We start from the raw sequence: 19,388 nt of genomic DNA, 5'->3' as shown, positions 1-19,388 counted from the left end.
ACTTACACAGTGGTTTCTGTCAATTATATCTCAAGGAAATTGAAAAAAGAAAAACATTGGTGTTTCAGTGGTAGAATTCACACCAAGTCCTTCTCAGTGCATAGGGCTGCATTGCAGCTCACCTGGAGGAGAGTGGGTGTGAGGGAGGGAACCACAGTAGCACAAATCTACCCAGTGTGAGTATATGTGTATGCACATGCAGGACTTGGAGGGGTAGAGGAGAAAGGGATGGGAAGGAGTAAGGTCAGGATCATAAGATATGTGTGGTTCTTTAACCTCAATATTTAAATATTTTGAAGAACATTTTTAATTTAATAATATGATATTCTATATGGTGACTTGACATTGTGTTTTTAAACCCATACTGTGTTATTGTCCAGATAGGTTGTTTTCCTTTTTCTTTTCTTTTTTTTTTTTTTTTTGCTGCTTTTAATATAAAATGCATTTATTACAAATTTTTGCATGATTCCAGTTTCTTCCTTGGAATAATTTTCTGGAAATGGCAGTAGTGTTAGTGAACATCCTTTGGACTTTTGACTCATATTACCTGGGAATGGTTGGGAGACCTGGCAGAAGATGGGATAAGAACATAAAGCTCATACTGTGTATATTGCTTTGTAACCTATGTTTAAATTTAATATACTAAATGAATATTTTCACATGTTTAATATTTTCAAGAACATTATTAACAGAATAGTACAGTATTCCATTATTTTAGATGTATCACAACTTATTTAACCAGTCTTTTACTTTTAGCCAGATCGACTGTTTTCAGTTCTTTCTTGCTATTAATATAAAAATAATGCAATCCATATTAATTATTGTATATCTCTGACTACTTTCTTAGGATAAACTTTTAATAAAGAATTAGTTAAGTCACTGAATATTGGGTTTTGATACATATTATCTGGGAAATGATTTTGTGCACTTAATTTACATTTCAAGAAGTGCTCATTCTTAACTGGTTCAACTTTCCCCATAGTGAATGTGATTTTCTCTCAGCTTCATGAGGTATGTTCACCCAGACTCTGATTGATTCCACCTAGCTATGGGGACCTCACAGTCTTGGGGAAGCCCATTTCATTACTGGATAACTGTTAACTGTTGGAATTTTCTTTCACATGTTGAGCAGAACCTTTTTCTCTTATAACTTCTACTTTTTGATCCCTGCTGAGTTTTTCTTTTTGGAGTATAGTGTTGTGATAGTTATTATCTTAATAGTAATTGAGGAAATGTCGTGGGTGTAATGACTGATGAGGTGGGTTATAGTGATGCAGTTTGGGGGTGGGTGGTTCTGGAGGCTTGAAAGAGAAACTTAGACATGATAAAATAGACAACAGGTGCTTGAATTGACAGTGAGTAGCAGTGATGACTTGATAAAAATTATGTTTGAAAGAAATTATAGAGGAACTGATTGGCTCTAGTGGGTGAGAAAGGAATCAGAAATGACTTTTTGGAAGTTTGTAACTCTGATTATATTTTAATAGTTTGAAAGAATGCTAACAACTCATCTAATCTTGCCTTCAGTTATAGCACTCTCTAATATCTGGCATAAATTGAGCAAATAATGATGTTATATTGAGTTAGTTTATGTTACCTCTGAGACTTTTTTATTTATCAAGTAATTCCTATACATCGTTCCAAGGAAAAACACAATAAACAGTCTGAGTTTACTGTGGGCAACTTCATGACTACCATTTGGGTTGTGTTTAGTGTAGGTACAGAGACAACGAACACCACTGTGAGATATGGACTCCTGTTCCTGCTGAAGCATCCAGAGGTCACAGGTATGATCACAGATGATGGGCAGGATGAAATTCCGGATAGAAATTGGCAGCCAACACTAATAACTATCCCAATCTTTACCTGCCTAGACAATGTATGATAATATTTTCCTTCACTAGTACATCTTCCTATCACCGGATGAATTAAACTCAAATTAGATTATAGCACAAAAAAAGAATGAAATATTTAAACAGCAGCAGAGATTTGAAGGGCAGAGGTCATTGTTCTCCTTGCTATGGCGGAGTGTCCTTGATTTGCCTCTAGACAGATGTGGTAAGCAGAGTTGTCTAAGGATCTGGAAATAATTACCCTTCCTCTTTCTCATAAAGATATCACTTAACATACCTTCCATGTGCAGATAAATATATTTCTGCCAGAAGATATTTCTACTCAAAAGCATTTGCAACATAAGGCTTGACTCAAGAAAGTTACAATCATTCTCTGTCAAATTGTGTCATTCTCTAAATAAAAAAAAGTTACAAGTGTACCTAGGAAATATTGTGGGTTCAGTTTGAGAACACTGCAATAAAGTAAATATTGCAATAAAGTGAGTCACATGAATTTTTTGGTTACCCAGTGAATATACAAATTACGTTTTCATTATACTGTAGTCTAAGTGTGAAATAGCATTATGACTAAAGAAACAATGTACCTACCTTAATTAAAAAATACTTTATTTCTAAAAAATGCTAACTATCATCTGTGCCTTCAATGAGTCCTTTTGCTGGTGGAGGGCCTTGCATAAAACCCAGTATCTGCAAAGCTCAGTATAGTGAGTCACAATAAAACGAGGTATGCCTGTATACACAAATAAAGAATTCTTTTCAAACATACCATTTTGGGAAAATTTTTTTTCACAAACATAATTTCTCTTGCAAATGCAATCTTTTCATTTTTCCTCCTCTTTTTTTTATGGAGTCCTCATCTAAGAGAGTATTTCCTTCTCTACTATATCATGTTTTATGCTTTGGCGCATTAAGACACTTTCAGTACAATTAAACATCATAAAGCTTATCTCCATGACATCAGCACCAGATTTTTCTACTTTGTTGAAGGTGTTTCTGCCCTCTCACTATAAATAAGACATGCTTTCCAAGTGGTGTGACTTAGAAGCATAGCCTCAAAATTACTTTGTTCGCACACATTTTGGAATATGATGGTGCTGTGTTTCTTTCCTGTGATACAGACAAATACCTTTCAGCCAAATAACTTCACTAACTCTTATAAGACCTATGTTTATTATGACTATAAATAGTATATGATATTTTTCTCCAAACCTTTAAATCTCATATACATTGCAAAAACCCTTCTTGTGTCATATTTTCCCATGCTTCCATTTTCATTTTCTATTTGGATTTTTTCTTGCATCGTATCTATTTATATTTTCCTTTTCTTTCTTCCCATCTTCATCCCTTACTGTGCCATTCCACTGAGCATTCTGATTTTGTAAGTAATTCCTAAAAACTTTATATTATCACATTCTTCTTGATACAACTCCAACCTCTCAACCTGAGAAGGTGAAATTGAAAACTTCTCTGAAACTCCTAACCTTTTCTTCTTGATAACTATCAAACCACAAAATTTTCACATGCTCCATTACAAAGTCACATTCTTCAGGTAGTAGATAAATACCATTTGACCAAAGTAGCTACATAGCATTGGAGAAAATGGGTTATAGATTCTAACAACAGTGGCTTCAGATTCTGACTTGACTAGTAGTTAGCTTTTTGACCTCAGACTCTTAACTACCTTTCTTCATATCTGGGTCTCTCATCTGTTTAAAGGAGATGATAATACTTTCTAATACTCATAAAATTCTTCTCTCATAGGAAAAAGTTAGTGTTTATTTTAACTAATGAATAGTCATGCTTAAACTACACATTATTAATATGATATACTTTGCAGATATCAGACCTGGGTGTCCTTAAGAAATATATTTATTTTTCAGGACCTGTTTCCTCATTTTTAAGATGCACAAAATGATACCAAACATATAGAATTATTTTGAGAATTATAAAGTAATATAATAAATAGTGAGGTATGCCTAACATATCTTGTATTTTAAATAAATGTTAACTTGCATCTTATTCCTACATATTTTGTTAACTAAACATCCTATTCAATTGTTCTATTTATTTAGCATTGACTGTACTGAGTAGTTCTTACCCTCTTTGAACTTACACATCTAAAACAAAAACTGGCATACACAAAGTGGATATGCTACATGGTCTATAGGGAGCCTTGGAGGTCTCAGACCCCTGAGTCTACCACACAAAATAGAGAAGCAGAGCTGAGAAATGAATTTCATGGTACACTTGTGTTTTATATATCCATATATTTAAGTCTGTGGTGAACTTTCAATTTGCCCAGGAAACTGAAATTGTTTCTTTTTTTCCTTATGGAGGTAGCTGTATGTAGTTTTGCCTTCTCCCCATCTCCCACCACAATTTAACGCTGCTTAAGAAGATCAAATCAAAATTCTTTTTCATTTCACATCAATTCTGATTCCTACTTTGCCAGCTCAAGTCCAGAGAGAGATTGACTACGTGGCTGGCAGACACCAGAGCCTCTGAATGCAGGACAAGACCTGCATGCCCTATGTGGCTGTTGTACATGAGATCCAGAGATATAATGACCTCGTCCCCAACAACTTGCCCCATGTAGCAACTCAGGACATTAAAATTAAAGAATAGCTTATTCCCATGGTAAGAGCTATTTCATCTATATTCCTCCTTAGGTATCTTAGGTTGTCTACTATCGCAGTAGTAGAATTACTGATTGCCTAAGTTTCTACAGGTCTTGCACAATCATAACTCAGGCACCTCATCCTCTTCACACAGGCTCCTTTCCTTCTAGTTTCTTGATGCAATTTTATAAATATAATAGAGCTTGACTCCCACAGGATTTTCCATGTGTTGATAGCTCCACACTCTGCTTGTCCGTTAGTCCAATTTGTGGTCCACTCCCCTGCTTTCCAGTGTACGTTTTGTTACTCTTACCCTTAACCAGTATCCTATACTCTCCCTACCTTTCCAACTATCTGTTTCACTTACTTGTCAAAATTCCAATTCAACAGTCTCCTTCCTCCATATCTGCCCTTGAGCTACTGATCCCTTCTGGAAAGTACCATACAGCCCAGCAGGTTGGTATTATTATTGCCAACCCCAAATGTATCCTCAATCCTACCCAACAATTCTGTTTTACCATCTAACTCAACTTGCTCCACCATGTGATTTCATACTCATATATATTATGAAATGATTAGCATGATAGGGTTAATTAATATATCCATCACTTCATATAATTTTTTTTGTTGCAAGAGCATTTAATATTTACTCTCTTAGCAAATTTCAAGTATATAGTACAGTATTGTTAATTATAGGCATCATGCTGTATATTAGATCCCCAAAACTTAATATCTTATAACAGGAAGTTTGTACCCTTTGGCCAACGTCTCCTTATTTCCTGTAACCCCAGATCCTGGCAATGACCATTTTACTCTTTGCTTCTATGAGTTCAGCTTTTCAAAAATTCCACATGTAAGTGATCCACACAGTATTTGTCTTTCCCTATATGACTTATTTCACTTATCATAATGCTCTCAAATTTCATCCATGATGTTGCAAATGACAGGATTTCCTTCTTTTTTTATGGCTGTAGGATATTTCATTGTATATACATACAACATATTTTCTTTCTACTCATCTGTCGATGGACACTTATATTGCTTCCGTGTCTTGGCCCTTGTGAATAATGCTGCAATAAACATGGAAGTGCAGATATCTGTTTGAGACACTGACTTTGTTTCCTTTGGATATAAACCCAGAAGTGGAAATGCTGGATCACATAGTAGTTCTATTTTTAATTTTTTGAGGAATCTCCATGCTGTTTTCCATAGTGGCTGCACTAGTTTACATTCTTACCAATAGTGCACAAGAGTTCATTTTGCTCCACGTCCTTGCCAATACTTGTTATTTCTTGTCTTTTTGATAATAGCCAATCTAACAAGTGTGAGGTGATATCTCAATGTGGTTTTGATTTGTATTTCCCTGATGACTAGTGATGTTGAGCACCTTTTCATGTACCTGTCATCCATCTATATGTATTCTTTGACAAAATGTCTATTAGGATCATCTGTCCATTTTTAATTGGACTTTTTTTCCTATTGAGTTGTATGAGTTCTTTACATATTTTAGATATTAACCACTTATCATGTCTATGATTTGCAAATATTTTCTCCCATTTGGTAGGTTACCTTTTCATTTTGCTGATGTTTTCCTTTGCAGTGCTGAAGCTTTTTAGTTTGATATAGTCTCATTTGTTTATTTTTGCTTTTCTTGTCTTTGCTTTTGGTGTCAAATCCAAAAATCATCACCAAAACTAACGTTAAGAAGCTTACCACCTATGTTTTCATCTAGAACTTTTATCGTTTCTGGTTTTACATTCAAGTCTTTAATCCATTTTGAGTTAATATTTGTGTGTGGTGTAAGATAGTGGTCCAGTTTCATTCTTTTGCATGTGGTTGTCCAATTTTCCCAAAACCATTTACTGAAGAGATTGTCCTTTTCCAATTCTATATCATTGGCTCCCTCGTCATAAATTAATTGACCACGTATATGTGGGTTTATTTCTGGGCTCTCTATTCTGTTCCATTGATTTATGTCTGTTTTTATGCTAATGCCATACTGTTTTAATGGCTATAGCTTTGAAACATAGTTTGAATACAGGAAGGGTGATGCCTCCAGCTTTGTTCTTCTTTCTCAAGTTTACTTTGGCTATTCAGAGTCTTTTATAGTCCCATACATATTTTAGGATTATTTGTTCTCTGTTTGTGCAAAATGCCATTGGAATCTTGATAGAAATTGCTTGAATCTATAGATATCTTTGTGTGACATGGACATTATATCAATATTAATTTTACCTGTCCATGAGCACAGACTATCTTTACACCTATTTGTGTCTTTTTCAATTTCTTTCATCAATGTATTATAGTTTTCAGTGTACAGATCTTTCATCCCCTTGGTTAAATTTATTCTTAGGTATTTTATTCTTTTTAATGCCATTGTAAATGGAATTTTCTTCTTAGTTTCTCTTTCTGATGATTTGTTTTTAGTGCGTAGAAAGGAAACATATTTTAGTATATTGATTTTGGATCCTGCAACTTCACTGAATTTATTTATTAGTTCTAACTGTTTTGGTGGAATCTTTAGGGTTTGCTATCTATAATATCACGTCATGTGCAAATAGTGACAGCTTTGTTTCTTCCTTTCTTAATTGGATGACTTTTATTTCTTTTTCTTGTTAAATGGCTCTGGCTAGGAATTCCAATACTCCGTTGAGTAAAAGTGATGAGAGTGGGCATCATAGTCTTGTTCCTGATCTTAGAGGAAAAGCTTTCCGCTTTTCACCCTTGAGTATGATGTTAGCTGTGGGCTTGTCATACAAGACCTTTATTAGGTTAAGGTGCATTTTGTCTATACCCACTTTGATGAGAGTTTTTATCATGAATGAATGTTGAATTTTGTCAAATGCTTTTTCTACATCTATTGAGATGATCATATAATTTTTATCCTTCATATTGTTAATGTGGTATAACACATTGATTGATTAGCGGATGTTGAATCATCCTTGCATCCCTGAAATAAATCCCACTTGATCATAATGCATGATTCTGTTAATGTATTATTCAATTTAGTTTGCTAATGTTTTGTTTAGGATTTTTGCATCTATATTCATCAAGGATATTGGCCTCTCATTTTCTTTTCTTGTGGTTTTGGTATCAGAGTAATGCTGCCCTCTTGAAATGGGTTTGGAAGTGTTCCCTCCTCTTCTATTTTTTGGAAGAGTTTGAGAAGAATTAGTATTAATTTTCTTTAAATGTATGGTAGAATTCACCAGTGAAGCCATCTTGTCCCAAACTTTTGTTTGTTGGGAGGTTTTTGACTACTGATTCAATCTCCTTCTTAGTAATCAGTCTGTTCAGATTTTCGATTTCTTCTTGGGTCTTAGTATGTTGTTTCTAGGACTATATCCATTATTTCTAGGTTGTTCAATTTGTTGGTGTATAATTATTCATAGTTGTCTCTCATGATTCTTTTTATTTCAGTGATATCAGTTGTAATATCTCCTCTTTCATTTCTAATTTCACTTGTTTGAGTCCTCTCTCCTTTTTTCTAGGTGAGTCTAGATAAAGCTTTGTCAATTTTGATTATCTCTTCAAAAAACAGCTCTTAGTTTCATTGATGTCTTCTATTGTCTTTTAGTCTCTGTTTCATTTATTTCTGCTCTGATTTTTGTTATTTCCTACCTTCTACTAATATTGAGCTGCATTTGTTCTACTTTTTCTAGTTCCTTGAAGTGTAAAGTTAGGTTCTTTGAGATGTTTCTTCTCTCTTGATATAGATATTTATTGCTATGAACTTCCCTCTTAGAACTGCTTTTCTGCATCCCATAAGTTTTGGTATGTTGTATTTCCATTTTCATATGTCTCAAAGTATTTTTGATTTCTCTTTTGATTTCTTCTTTGACTCATTAGTTGTTCAGTAGCTTGTTAATTAATCTCCGCATATTTGTGAATTTTCCAGTTTTCTTCTTGTAATTTACTTCTAGACCCACACCATTGTGGTGAGAAAAGATGCTTGGTATGATTTCCATCTTCTTAAATTTATTAATACTTCTTTTGTGCACTAACATATGATCTGTCTCAAAGAGTGTTCCCTGCGTGCTTGAGAAGAATGTGTACTTTGCTGCTTTTGGATGAAATGTTCTGTACATATCTGTTAAGTGCCTTATGCTTTTTAAAATTGAATGTTTAGTTCATTATAATTTAATATAGTGGGTATGTCTACAAGTCTATCATTTGTTTATTGTTCATCTACTCAGTTTATATTCCATTCTTCCCCATTTCCTACCTTCTTCTGGATTAATTGTATTTTTAAAGAATTGTTTTCTGTTTGCCCCTCTGTTTTATATTCCTCTGTTTCTCTGTTCCTGCTTTCTTCTGGAAAACTAGAATATTTTAAGATTATAAACATCTATTGTCATCTCTATATATTTTTTAGTGGTTCCTCTTGAGATTACAATATGTGTCCTTAAATTTTTATACTATTCTTAAAATTAGTACTATAAAATTTTGTTTAAAATACAAGAATATTTGTAGTGTACACAAATATTGAATCATTATTTTGTACATAGGAAACTAATATAATGTTATATATCAATTGTATCTCAATTAAAAATAAAAAGACATTGCGACCATATATGGCTATTTAACCCTCTCCTCTACCTTTATGTTATAGTTATAATGTATATAATATTTCTGTATATATAATCCTACCATCTATGTTATTATTCTTGCTTTAAACCAGGGTTGGAAAACTTTTCTGTAAAGGGCTAGACAGTAAATATTTAGACTTTGTGTGCCATATGGTCTCTGTTGTGACTACTCACCTCTGCCATTGTAGCATGAAAGTGACCATAGGTAATATATAAACAAATTAGCAGGAATGTGTCCAATAAAACTTTATTTACAAAAACAGGTAAATGTCTGGATATAGAATACTGGGTTGAAGGGTTCAAATTTTATTTTTCTTTTTGGCATTTTAAAAATTTCATTTTACTATTTTCTGCTTTCCATTGTTACTGATGAATGGTTAGCAGTTATTTAAATTATTATTCCCCTGTAGGTAATGTGCCATTTTTCTCTGACTGCTTTCAAATTTTCTTTGTGTCTTTGACTTATTTCTAACTACAAAATATTTAAATGTGGTTTTGTTTTTATTTATTCTGCTTGTCTTTGTCTAAATTTGAAGATTCTTTTGTCCATTATTTCCTCAAATATTTTTTGCCCTCTTTCTTCTCTCTTTTTGGCACCCCAGTAAACTTATGGTTTCATTAGACAGGTTCCTGATGTCCTGTATCTTTAAAAAATTTTTTTTTTCTATTCTTTAGGCTGGAAAATTTCTATTGATCTATCTTCAAATTCACCAAATCTTTCTTTTTTCATATTCAAACTGCTCTAAAGGCCATCTAACAATTAATTTCATCAATTATAAATTTCATTTTTAGAATTTTCATATGGTTCTTTTCATAACTTCTGTATTTATTATAACATTGACATTTAATTAATGTTCAGACTATTTTTCTTTATTTCTTTGATTATAGTTATATTACGTCTTTCAAAATTCTTATCTGTTTATTTCATTATCAGTATTATTTTAGCATTAGTGTTATTCCATAGTTTCTCTTGAATACGGGTCATATTTTCCTGGTGTGTGTGTGTCTAATAATTTTGGAATGTATCCTAGATATTTTGAACGATATATTGCAGGGATTCTTGATTCAGTCATGTTTCTTTCAAGAACACTGGGTTTTGTCCACTTGCTCCTTTTAGCAGGCAGTTAACTGGGCTGGCCTCAAACTCAAAACTCTGAATTTTTGTTTTAGTTCCATTAACTTTAGGTGAGTTATTTGGAGTTTAGTCCACACATGCCTAATTCAAGGGTTATCCAGGGATTTGGGAGATTTCCTAGACAGAATTTAGAGTTCACTCTCTCTGGCTCTTTCTTTTCTGGGATTTGTCCCCTTTCTTTTCAGCTTCTATGCCGGTGATGGACCTGAGTGTTGCCACTGGTTTGAAGAATGAGTGAGACTGCTGGCTTATAGTCAAGTGTTAGTCACCTAATATTTTGCTGCCTGGGGCCTGTCCTCAACATACCAACAAGAAAATGGAAAACTCACCTAGTACCTTTTGCTTTTTTAAAGAGTTTTCTATACTTCAGTACCTTTATGATTCTGCACATCCTTAGAATTTTTGTTTCTGTGTGTGTATGTATTTTGGGGTTTATATTTATTATCTTTTGAAGAATTCTTCCAATTATCTTTTGGAGAATTCTTCCGATAGGAGTTTCTAGACTATTACCCTATAATGAATGAATCTTCAGTTTCTATTTAATTTGTCCACATGGAAATGACAGTCTATGCATTCAATCCTCTGAATTTATTCAGAACCCAAAAGGGAACTAACTTCTGGGTTTATGCAGTCCATAGAATCAGTTTCCAGATCACAGATTAGGCATCAAAGACAAAGACAGAGTGAATGGATCTGGTAGAGAGAGAAATCAATAATATTCAGCACATGCCAAAGGAGAAGCAAGGAGAAGAGCAAAGTGTGAAGGGTCTTTCTTACCAAAGTAACTGAAAAGGACAAAAATATGAGATTTTTTTCCATAATTCTATACCCTGAGCACATCAAGGAAGTTTGCATTGAATAAATAACATCTGATCTGGATCTAGAAGCATGTGGATAATATCAGCAGGCAGAGAAGAGAGAAAAACTATTTCAGTTAAGAAATGACTGGAATCTCAGTTAACATTTGAAATTGCCAGTCTATTTGGGGATTAATGAACAGTTAATAATGCTTGTGGCTAGTTTTTGATATTTACTTTTATCCTTGGCAATGATAAGCTGTATAATTTTTTCTTAAAGCAGGGACATGACAAGGTTAAGATTATCCTTTAGAATCCAGATAAAGAGACATAGATCTACTGTGGAGCCTTGAGAGGTAGATGGAAAATTACAGTGTGTCTCATGCCTATTGGGATAGGGGTGTGTGTGTGTGTATGTGTGTGTGTGTGTGTGTGTGTGTGTGTGTAGAAGTACGTCACTGGCAAGCCTCAGCAAAGCAATTCCAATGTGAGTGTACACGAAAGATTTTGTCATATAGCATACAGAGAGAAATATGTGCTGAGGAAATGAAGGAAACCAGGTTTGGGTGTAGATGGAAGAAGCCATACATTAATTAGTCTTTTATCAATATATTTCTTTATTCATTCCACATTTATTTAAGCCTCCCTGTGTGCTAACACATAAATAGAGTTAAATGGATATTTGCTTTATGTGTCATTTTTAGGAAAAAGAGCTTGTCTTGGAGAAGGCCTGGCCCGCATGTAACCAACATGTTACAGCATTTTACCTTGAAACCTCTGGTTGATCCAAAGGACATTGACACCACTCCACTTATCAGTGGGGTAGGCTCTGTACCATCTTTCTATGAGCTCTGCTTCATTCCGGTCTGAAGAAAGGGCAGGCTGCCAGATCTCAGAGCAAGACTCTCTAGCCTCATCTGAACAATCCAGATGCTTTCTGTCCTGTGTGTTAGCCATTATCTATCTCTCCATTAAGAGCAGAAATGATATTACTGAGCTCTGTATCTTCTAATTTTCCCCATCCTTCAAGGTTCAGTTCAAATTTTTCTGCATGAAATAAAGCTCACTGTTTTGTCTCCAATAAAATTCTTTCTAAAATACAATTTTGAGATTTTAAGATACATCTCATCTGCAGTGTATACAACATGGAAGGCACCTTATAAATGTCATATTTTGTTTTATTAAAAATTAAAAACTGGAGATTATCCCATGAGTTTAAGTATTTCTTTAAAATATGAAATTCACTCATCTCTTACTCCTATCTAGCTCTCCAAGGGAATGATCTCTTAACAGTTTAGCATGTATAATTTCTGAAGTAACTATATGTGTGATGTGTGTGTATGTATGTGTGTATAGCGTATGTATGTGTATTTATATATGCAAGGAGAAAACAGGGGAACATCATTCCAACTAGGGGAAATAACAAGAGATAAAACTTAAATTTGCTAGTCTACCCAAGGATATCCTCCTCTTTTCCTCTAGTGGCTAAACACACACACCCAAACACATACCCATACACAGACATACAGACATATTAAGGCAAAGAAGATAATATGTATGTATGGTTATAGTTGAACACACACATGCAGAAATGTACGTGTGTTTTATGTGTATGTGTATATATAAACATATATACACATATATGCAAATATGTACATGTTTTATATATATGTTTATATATACATGTGTTATATATAATATGCTATGATTTGGTGGTGACATTTATGTAATAACATATCATAGATAGTTTTACAAGCAGTACAAATAAATGTATCTCACAGTACCCTGCTGTGTGTCTGTAATAATTTTTAAAATTATTTTCCTATGCAAGGATAGTTAGATTATTTTTAAGCTTTTGTGAATATAAAAATGCTACAATGTTCATACATCTTCTGTTATTCCTGCACTATTTCTTTAGGACAGTTTCCTAGATGTGAAGTGGCTGCACATACATGTGCACCTCTATTTTTCATAGATACTAAAGCATAATTCACTAAAAATTTAATGTGGGAATTGGCCAATTGTATACAAAATTGTGTGGAAATGTAAAGAAATTTTTATAGTCAAGAGTGTACTAAAAAAGAAGAATAAGGATGGGAGACTTACACGCCAGATATCAAGACTTACTTTAAAGCTATAATAATTATGACAATGTGGTATTGGCACAAAAATAGCAACTTGCAATGGATAGAATGGAGTTTAGAAACAGACTCACACCTATGTGATAACGTGAGAGTGCCACTTAATTTAGTATGAAAAGGATAATCTCAGTAATTGATAAAATGGATATTCAGTTGGAAGAAAATGCAACTTGTTCCCCGCAAGCTATGTCCGAGCCAGGGAAGAAACACGAGACCCAGGTGACCAGAACCAAAGTATCCAAAGCTGTACCCAAATAAGAAAAGGTGATTACTACCACAAATGTACCAGAGGAAAATCAATTCATCAAACAACATGAAGAACTACAGTAACACTGCAAAACAGAAAGAAAATGAAAAATTTCCAGAAAAAAACCCTGAAGTCACAGAAGATTACAATCTAACTTACGAGGAATTCAAAATACCTGTCATAAAGAAACTCAATGAGTTACAAGAAAACGTGGAAAGAAAGTTCAATGAGCTAAGGAATAACATTAATGAACAGAAGGAATACTTCACCAAAGAGATTGAAGCTCTAAAAAATCCCTAAGACATTCTGTATATGAATAACACAATGAATAAGATATTAAAAAAATTCAGAAAGCGTAAAAAGATAGAGCTGACCTTATGGATTAGAGAATTAGTGACCTTGAAGATAGAAACCTAGATATGCTTCAGGTAGAGGAGGAGAGGGAACTAAGATTTTTTAAAAATGAAGAAATTCTTTGAGAAATATCCGACTCAATGAGGAAAAGTAACATAAGGATTATAGATACCCCAGAGGGAGAAGGGAGAGAAAAAGGAGCAGAAAGCTTGTACAAATAAATAATAGCTGAGAACTTTCAAAACCTGGGGAAAGAATTGGTCATACAAGTATATTTAAATAATAGAACTGCTGGGGCTGGCCCAGTGGCACAGCGGTTAAGTGCACGTGCTCTGCTTCGGCAGCCCGGGGTTCACAGTTTTGGATCCCAGGTGTGCACCAACACAGCACTTGTTAAGCCATGCTGTGGCAGCATCCCCTATAGAGTAGAGGAAGATGGGCACAGATGTTAGTCCAGGGCCAATCTTCCTCAGCAAAAAAGAGGAGGATTGGTATCAGATGTTAGCTCAGGGCTAGTCCTCCTCACAAAAAATAAATAAATAAATAATAGAACTGCTAATTACATCAATGCAAAAGGATCTTTTCCAAGATATATAATATTAAAACTATCAAAAGTCAATGACAAAGAAAAAATATTAAAGGTAGCAAGGCAGAAGAAAATAACCTACAAAGGAACTCCTATCAGGCTTTCAGCAGATTTCTCAGCAGAAGCCTTACAAACTAGGAGAGAATGGAATGATATATTCAAAATACTGAAAGTCAAAAACTATCATCCAAGAATATTCTATCCAGTGAAATTATCCTGCAGATATGATGGAGACGTAAAAGCTTCCCCACATAAACGAAAGTTGAGGGAGTTCATCGTCACTAGACCTGCCTTACAAGAAATGATGAAGAGAGCTCTCCTATCTAAAAAAAAAAAGCAGAAGTTTACAAAGTTTGAGCTGGGAGATAAACAAACAGATAAAACCAGAAAATTCCAGCTCTATGTAAGAATAGGTTAATAAACACTTAATTATAACATAAAAGGTAAAGGGAAAGAAAGCACCAAAATAACTATAACCACTTCAATTTAGTCACAAACTCACAAAACAAAAAAGGATAATTTATGACAACAAAAATATACAAGAAGTGGGGCCAGCCCTGTGGCGTAGTGGTAAAGTTCAGCCGCTCTGCTTCTTTGGTGGCCCAGGGTTTGCACGTTTGGATCCTAGGCACACACCTATGCACCACCTGTCAAACCATGATATGGCGGCATCCCATATAAAGTAGAGGAAGATGGGCACGAATGGTAGCCCAGGGCTGATCTTCCTCAGAAAAAGAGCAGGATTGTCAACAGATGTTAATTCAGGGCTAATCTTCCTCACACACACAAAAAGAAAACATAGAAGAGAAAGAGGAGAGTGATGGAACTCTCATAGCCTAATGGAGATAAGAGGCTATCCAAAATGGACTATCTCATCTACAAAATCTTTTATACACACCTCGTGGTAACCACAAAGCAAAGAATCAGAACAGAGTCACAAATCATAAACAAAGAGAAAACTGAGAAACCATTCACAGAAAACTACCAAATGGAAATGACATTCAGAAATGCAAGGGAAAAGAAGCAATGGAAATATAGAACAACCAGAAAACAACAGAAAAAATGGCAGTATTAAGCCCTCATACATCAATAACCACTCTAAACGTAACTAGATTGAATTCTCCCATCAAAAGACACATAGTAGCTGGACAGATTAAAAAACAAGAAGCAATAATATGCTGCCTGCAGGAAACACATCTCAGTTCTAAAGACAAACATAAGCCCAGAGTGAAGGGATGGAAGATGATACTCCAAGCAAATGACATCCAAAAGAAAGTGGGTATAGCCATATTTATATCAGATAAAGCAGACTTCAAGATAAAAAAGGCGATAGACACAGAGAGGCAGTATATAAGGATAAAAGGGACATTTCACCAAGAAGATATAACACTTATCAATATATATGCACATAACACAGGAGCACCATAGAACATAAAGCAACTATTAACAGACCTAAAGGGAGAAATTGCTAGCAACACAATAATAGTAGGGGAGCTCAATACATCACTTACATCGATGGATAGATAATCCAGACAGTCAACAAGGAAACGTCACCTTTAAATGAAACAGTGGACCAGGTGGACTTAATAGATACATATAGAACATTCCATCCAGAAACAGCAGAATGCACATTCTTCTCAAGTGCACATGGAACATTCTCAAAGATAGACCATATGTTGAGAAACAAAGCAAGCCTTAATACATTTAAGAATATTGAATCATGTCCAGCATCTTTTCTGACCACGATGCTATGAAAGTAGAAAACAACCACAAGAAAAAATCTGGGAAAGTCACAAATATATGGAAACTAAATAACATGCTACTGAACAACTATTGGATCAATGGAGAAATCAAAAAATACCTAGAGACAAATGAAAGTGAAAACACAGCATACCAACTCTTATGAGACGCAGCAAAAGTGGTACTAAGAGGGAAATTTATAGCAATACAGGCATATTTCAACAAACAAGAAAAATCTCAAATGAACAAGCTTACCCTATACCAAAAAGAACTAGAAAAAGAAGAACAAACAAAGCCCAAAGTCAGTAGAAGAAAGGAAATAATAAAAATCAGAGCAGAAATAAATTAAATAGAGACTAAAAAAACAATAAAAAGGATCAATGAAACTAAGAGCTGGTTCTTAGAGAAAAGAAACAAAATTGACAAACCCTTAGCCAGACTCACTAAGAAAAAAAGAGACAAGGTTCAAATAAATAAAATCAGAAATGAAAGAGGAGAAATTACAACAGATACCACACACACAAAAAAAAGGAATATAAGAGAATGGTATAAAAAACTCTATGCTCACAAACTGGAAAACCTAGAAGAAATGGTTAAATTCCTAGACTCATACAACCTCCCATAACTGAATCAAGAAGAAATAAAGAATCCGAATAGACCAATCACAAGTAAAGAGATAGGAATAGTAATCAAAAACCTGCCAAATAACAAAAGTCCACGACCAGTTGGCTTCTCTGGAGAATTCTACCAAACATTCAAAGAAGACTTAATACCTATCCTTCTCAAACTATTCCAAAAAATTGAAGACAGAGTGCTTCCAAACTCATACTATGAGACCAACATTATCCTGATACCAAAATCAGGCAAGGAGAACACAAAGAAGGAAAATTGTAGGCCAGTATCGCTGATTAATATAGATGCAAATATCCTCAACAAAATATTGGCAAACTGAATACAGCAATACATTAAAAAGATCCACCATGATCAAGTGGGATTTATACCAGGGAGGCAAGGATGGTTCAATATCCACAAAACAATTGATATGATAAACCATATTTACAAAATGAGGAATAAAAATCATGTGATAATTTCACTAGATGCAGAGAAAGCACTTGACAATATCCAACATCCATTTACAAAAAACACTCTCAATAAAATGAGTGTAGAAGGAAAGTACCTCAAAATAATAAGGAAAATATCTGACAAACCAACATCCAACATCATACTTAACTGTCAAAAACTAAAACCCATCCCACTGAGAACACGAACAAGAAGACAAGGGTGCCCACTCTCACCCCTCCTATTCAACATAGTACTGGAAGTTTTGGACAGAAAAACTAGGCAAGGAAAAGAAACAAAAAGAATTCAAATTGGAAAGGAGGAAATGAAATTCTCACTGTTTGCAGATGACATGATTCTATATATAGAAAACCCTAAAGAATCCATCAGAAAAATATTAGAAATAACCAACAACTATGGCAAAGTTGCAGGGTTCAAAATCAACTTACAAAAAGCAGTTGCAATTCTGTACACTAGTAATAAACTAGCAGAAAGAGAACTCAAGAATACAATCCCACTTACAATCACAACTAAAAGAATAAAATATATAGGAATAAATTTAACCAAAGAGATGAAAGACCTATAAGTAAAAGTAAAAGACATTATTGAAAGAGATTGAAGAAGATATAAAGAAGTGGACAGATATTCCATGCTCAGTCACTGGAAGAATGAATATAGTTAAAATGTCCATATGACCTAAAGCAATATACAGATTCAATGAAATCCCAATCAGAATCCCAATGACATTCTTCACAGAAATAGAATGAAGAATCCTAAAATTTCTATGGAACAACAAAAGACCTCGAATAGCCAAAGTCATCCTGAGAAAAATGAACAAAACTGGAGGCATCACAATCCCTGACTTCAAAATATAATACACAGCTATAGTAATCAAGACAGCATGTTGCTGGCTCAAAAACAGACATACAGATCAATGGAACAGAACTGAAAGCCCAGAAATAAAACCACACATCTATGGACAGTTAATCTTTGATAAAGTAACCGAGAACATACAAGGGAGAAAGGAAAACCTGTTCAATAAACGGTCTTGGGAAAACTGGACAGTCACATGCAAAAGAATGAAAGTAGACCATTATTTTATGCCATAAACAAAAATTGACTCAAAACAGATTAAAGATTTGAATGTAAGATGTGAAACCGTAGAACTCCTAGAAGAAAATATAGGCAGTACACTCTTTGACATCAGTCCAACAGCATCTTTTCAAATACCATGTCTACTCAGGCAAGAGAAACGAAAAAAATCAACAAATGGGACTACATCATACTAAAAAGCATTGGCATGGCAAAGGAAACTATGAGCAAAATGAAAAGACAACCTACAAACTGGTAGAAAATATGTCCAAATCATATATCCAACAAGGGGATAATTTCCAAAATATATAAAAAATGCACACAACTCAACAACGACAACAATAAAACAAACAACCTGATCAAAAAGCTGGACAGAATATATGAACAGACATTTTCCCAAAGAAGATTTACAGATGGCCAACTGACACATGAGAAGATATTCAATATTACTACTATGGAAATGCAAATTAAAACTACAGAGAGATATCACCTGTCAAAATGGCTATAATTAACAAGACGAAATAAGAAGTGTTGGAGAAAATGTGGCGAAAAAGGAACCCTCATACACTGCTAGTGAGAATGCTAACTGGTGCAGCCACTATATAAAACAGTATGGAGATTTCTCAAAAATTAAAAACAAATTACCATATGATCCAGCTCTCCCCACTACTGGGTATTTATCCAAAGAAAACGGAGTCAACAATCAAATAGATTTATACATCCCGATGTTCATCACAACATTATTCACAATAGGCAATATGAGGAAGCAACCCAAGTGCCCATCAATGGATGAATGGTTAAAGAAGATGTGGTATACATATACAATGCAATACTACTCAGCCATAAAAAAAGACAAAATTGTGCCTTTTGTGACAACATGGATGGACCTTGAGGATATTATGTTAAGATAATAAGTCACACAGAGAAAGACAAATACCATATGATTTCACTCATATGTGGAAGATAAACACATAGATAGGGAGAACAGACTAGTGATTAGCAGAGTTGGAGGGATTGGGGTACAGCACAGGGATAAAGAGGCACATATATGGTATGGTGATGGATAAAAACTAGGTTATTGGTGGTGAAGGGGATGCAGTCTAAACAAAAGCTGAAATATAATAGAGTACACCTGAAATTTACACAATGTTATAAGCCAATATGACCTCATTAAAAA

General features: G+C 34.3%; 2 pseudogenes; both read left to right on the top strand.

Moving 5' to 3' along the window:
* Positions 1–19,388, top strand: part of LOC131407612 (cytochrome P450 2C9-like) — an 85,960-nt pseudogene that overhangs the window by 25,220 nt on the left and 41,352 nt on the right.
* Positions 13,275–19,388, top strand: part of LOC131406861 (SWI/SNF-related matrix-associated actin-dependent regulator of chromatin subfamily B member 1-like) — a 34,980-nt pseudogene continuing 28,866 nt past the window's right edge.

This window comes from Diceros bicornis, chromosome 6 (assembly GCF_020826845.1).
Source record: "Diceros bicornis minor isolate mBicDic1 chromosome 6, mDicBic1.mat.cur, whole genome shotgun sequence".
Taxonomy (NCBI): domain Eukaryota; kingdom Metazoa; phylum Chordata; class Mammalia; order Perissodactyla; family Rhinocerotidae; genus Diceros; species Diceros bicornis.
Note: the sequence above shows the minus strand (reverse complement) of the source record. Positions and strands in the feature narration are given on the sequence as shown.